The sequence below is a fragment of the Marmota monax genome, unplaced genomic scaffold (genome assembly GCF_021218885.2).
Source record: "Marmota monax isolate L192 unplaced genomic scaffold, Marmota_monax_Labrador192_F-V1.1 WCK01_AAM20220418_F8-fsc00117, whole genome shotgun sequence".
Taxonomy (NCBI): Eukaryota; Metazoa; Chordata; class Mammalia; order Rodentia; family Sciuridae; genus Marmota; species Marmota monax.
In genome coordinates this window covers 3046836-3051398 of record NW_026693023.1, presented here as the reverse complement: position 1 = coordinate 3051398, position 4563 = coordinate 3046836, and the positions used below count along the sequence as shown (strand labels likewise).

At 34.4% G+C, this 4563-nt stretch overlaps 1 pseudogene; it reads right to left on the bottom strand.

The window, feature by feature from the left end:
- Positions 1–318: 318 nt before the first annotated feature.
- Positions 319–1179, bottom strand: LOC124098482 (ADP/ATP translocase 2-like; annotated as a pseudogene).
- Positions 1180–4563: the final 3384 nt, after the last annotated feature.

Here is a 4563-nt window from a genome sequence, read left to right as displayed (position 1 = left end):
TCAAAATAGTTTATGATTATCATCTGTACTTCAGTAGTGTCCATGGTGATATCCCCCCCCTTTGGATACTTTTATTTCTTCAAATTTGTTATTTATCAGGAGTGGCTAAAATAAAAAATATAATTGAATCCCATCTCTATTGTCATCATCATTATGGAATGGGCTTTAAGAGAAAACTCCTAAGGTGAATATTGCTTCCCATTTTCAACCAGCAAATGATTGCCATTGATAAACAGGCATGAGTCTATCCAGAATGCTCAAAATATATTATATAATACAACATGCCTGTTCACAGGTGTTAAAAACCTAGGAAATAACTTATATGAGCTTCTTGATTTCATTGTACAAGACAAGTACAACAGTACCACCCATGGACGATGCAACCTTGAAAACAGCTTTGCTTTCTTCATCATGAGCAGTTTTCCTTCAGTAGTTAATCATGCCTGTGTATATGATGTCAGTTCTTTTTCACCATGACTGAATCATCATGCAGCGGTGAAGAGTATCAAACAGATAGGAAGTCAACCCAGCTAGGCAGTGGAAGACTGTGCAGTCAACCAGCTGATGAAGATGTGAGTGTTCTTGGAATCTGGAAGCATTTCCTTTGCAGTGTCATAGATACCAAAGTAAGCAGCTTGGTAGATAGTAATACCCTGCACAGATACATTAAAGTCTTGGTACAAGCCCTTAATCCCATCAGATTTTTAGATCTTAACCAGGCAGTCACCGAGGCCTTTGAAGTCCATTTCAGTTCTTGCTTTCCCCCATCAGCTGCTAGACAGAGTCAGGCAAAATCAAGAGGATATAGGAAACACAAGGATGTGGCCCCTGTAGCACCACCTGATGCCAGGTTCCCTACAAAGTAGTGCCAAAACTGGGTCCTCTTGTCCACACCACCCAGGAAGGTCTGCTTGTATTTACCTTTGGAGGCAAAGTTAAGAACCTGGATGGGGAAGTATCATTGACCAAGTTACCATGCCAGAAGGACAGGGCTCCCTGCTCCTTGGGGATACAAACCATGGAGTCTATAATGCCCTTGCATTTCTTATCTGTGGTGATTTGCTTGCTGGCATGTTTTATCTGCAGCAGTAGCGGACCCACTCAATGGGTCTTGGAGATGGTCCTGGCCACTCCACCAGCCAGAAAGTCCTTAGTGAAGGACACAGCGGCATCTGACATGTTGGAAGAAGAGGAGGCAGGCGACTTAGAGACAGACTGGGCTAGGAACCAGCTGTGACTCCTGGGCTCTGGATATTTCCTTTTTCATCATTAATTTTAGTTATTTGAGTTTTTCTCCCCCCACTTCTCTTTTCATTATCTTGGATAAGGGTTTATTAATTTTATTTATTTTTTCAAAGAATGAACTTTTTGTTTCATTGACCTTTTTTTGAATTTTAAAAATTATTTCAATGTTGTTGATTTGGGTTCTGATTTTAATTATTTCCTGTCTTCTTCTGCTTTTCATGTTGATTTGTTCTTATTTATCTAGGGCTTTGAAATGTAATGTTAGGTTATTTATTTGGTGACTTTCTGTTCTTTTAAAGAATGTGCTCAATGCAATGAACTTTTCTCTTAGAACCACCTTCAGAGTCTAGAGATTTTGATATGTTGTGTTACTATTCTCATTTATCTCTAAGTATTTTTTTTAAGTTCATCACTGATTTCTTCACCTATTCATTGGTCATTCAATAGTGTATTATTTATTCTCCAGGTGTTAGAGTAACTTCTATTTCTTATTTCATTGTGGATTTTTAAATTTTTTTCCATTATGCTCTGATAAAATGCAAGGTATTATCTCTATTTTTTTGTGTATTTTCTAAGAGTTATTTTGTGGCCTATGATATGATCTATTTTAGAAAAGGATCTGTTTTCAGTTGTTGATGGATGAAATATTCTGTATATGCTTGGTAGGTCTAAATTATTAATGTATTTTTTAGTTCTATCATTTGTTTATTTAATTTTTGTTTGGTGGATATATCTGAGGATAAGAGAGACATGTTAAATTCACTCAGTATTATTCTGTTATGGCCATTTGATTCTTGAAATTGAGATGGGTTTGTTTTTTGTTTTTTTTTTTTGATGTATGTAGGTGCTTTTTTTGGGCAGCATAAATATTGACAATTGTTATGTCTTGCTGATGTATAATTCCCTCAAGTAGTATGAAATGGCCTTCTTTGTCCCTTCTGACTAACTTTGACTTGAAGTCCACTTTATCTGATATGAGGATAGAAATCCCTGTTTATTTATGAAGATCATGTTAATATTAATTTTTTTCTCATCCTTTTACCTTTAGTTTATGGATGTCTTTGTCTATGAGGTGAGTCTCTTGGAGACAGCATATTTTTGGGTCTTGTTTTTTAATCCAATCTTCTAGTCTATGTCTTTTGATTGATGAATTTATGCCATTTGCATTCAGTGTTAATTTTGAGATATAATTTTATTCACTTTCACTTTTTATTTATTTCTCATTTTTAATTTGAATTAGTTTCTCCTTTGATTAACTATTTTTCTAGTGAAGTTTCTCCATTTTCTGGTTTTCATTTTTATTTTTAATTTCTTCTTCATGAAACATTTTATTGAATGTGTTTGTAGTATAGACTCTCTAATTATAAATTCTTTTAATTCTTGTCATGGAATATTTTTATTTCATTGTCAGTCCTGAAGCTTAATTTTGCTGGATATAATATTTTTGGTTAGTATCCATTTTCTTTTAGAGCTTTGTATTTTTTATTTCAAGACCACCTAGCTTTGAGGGTCTAAATTGAGAAATCAGCTGAGATCTAGTTTTCTTCTATATCTGACTTGTTGCTTTCTCTAGAAGTTTTTAAAATTCTATACTTACTCTCTGTGTTAAGCATTTTCATAATAATGTGCCTTGGTGTGGGTCTGTTGTGTATTTGGTGTCTTGTATGCCTCCTGTATTTGATTTTTCCATTTTATTCTTAAGTTTGGGGAAATTTTCTAATCTTATTTCATTAAAAAGACTGAATTTTTTTTTTTGGGGGGGGGTCGGTTTGTATCTCCAAGCCTATTTGATCTTTTCATGTTGTCCCATATTTATTGGAAATTCTGTTCATGGTCTCTTAATATCTTTCTCCATCATCAAATTTATTTCCAAGATTATATATTTTGTCTTCATTGCCTGAAACTCTGTCTTCTAAGTGTCTGTTGGTGGAGCTTTCCAATGAATATTTAATTTGGTTTATTGATTCCATCATTTCAAATATTTTTGCCTGTTTTTTCTTTTTTTTAACAGAATTTCTTTTTATTGAAGTGATCTTTCATTACCTGTATATCCCCCTGATTTCATTCCTTACATTGTCTTAAATCTCACAGACTATGAACATTCTAAACTCCTTCTCTGACATTTCTTCCATTGTGGTGTTGATGGATTTTGTTAGGAGGATTTTGGTTTGTTTGGGAGTGATCTGTCCTCTTGCTTTTCCATGTTGTTTGCATATCTACTCTTTCAACAGTATGGTTTTGAGGCCACAGAGTTTTTATCCCATGGATTTGTAGTATCTCTGACAGTTTCCAGTACCGCACTGTTTAGTGGGAGACAAATAATAACAACCACCAATGCAAACAATTTACAGCATTAAACCAAATAATTCCTTCTATGACATCTACAATATTAACTGTCACAATAAATAGAAAAGATATGATCAGTTATTGCCCAGGGTAAAAACAGTTAAGTTTACAAAAGGGTTTACAATTTCAAGTGGTGAACAGGGATAGAACAGAAATGATGTAGGGTGTGATGATTATTATGAAGGAGGAGAGAAACTTGGAGTATAAAATTAAAGGAAGAGTGAAAGAGTGATCACTAGAGATTAACTATTATCACAGGAAAAGAGACAAAGAGAATCAAGGGAAACAGATTAATGGGAGAAAAATTTGAAAATAAAAATGAATGAACAAAAGAACAAAACCAATATATACTCATCAAACATCCTAGTCCTTAAAATACTGATCCATGAAAAATAACTGCCTTCAAAAAATGCTAGAAATGAGTAAAAAGAAACATCATTATTTGTAAGTGTCTATGAACAATTTGTAGGAACCATGGCAGCAATTGGTTCCTTCATCTGTTCTCCCTGGAAGTTCAGACATTGTGCATGGCATCTTTTAGGTTAGTTAAGCAGAGTCTTTGGACTCTGATCTCTCCATACCCAGATGTATCTCTGGCCTCTTAAAAATATGGGTTCCTTTAATTGATATATCCCTCCACTCTTTTTCACACTTGCAGAAGCTACTCCTGGGAATTTCTTCTGTATTTTGTTATATCCAACCTCCTATACCCAATCTGCTTTGAATGTACACAATTAGTTCCCAGTAAAGTCCTCTCTTCTAACCTTGCTGAGAAGCTGTGTGTCTGCTTTCTTGCTTTTATACCATGAAGCAACCAGGAAGTTGACTTTCTCTAATCTGCAATTTTGGTGTTCCCCCATTCCTCATAATTTTGGTGCTTTTTTTTGTCTTGTTTTTCTAGTTTCTTGAGGCTCCATAAAATGTTTGAGATCTTTCTACTTTGTTTATGTAGATATCAGTTGCAATAAATGT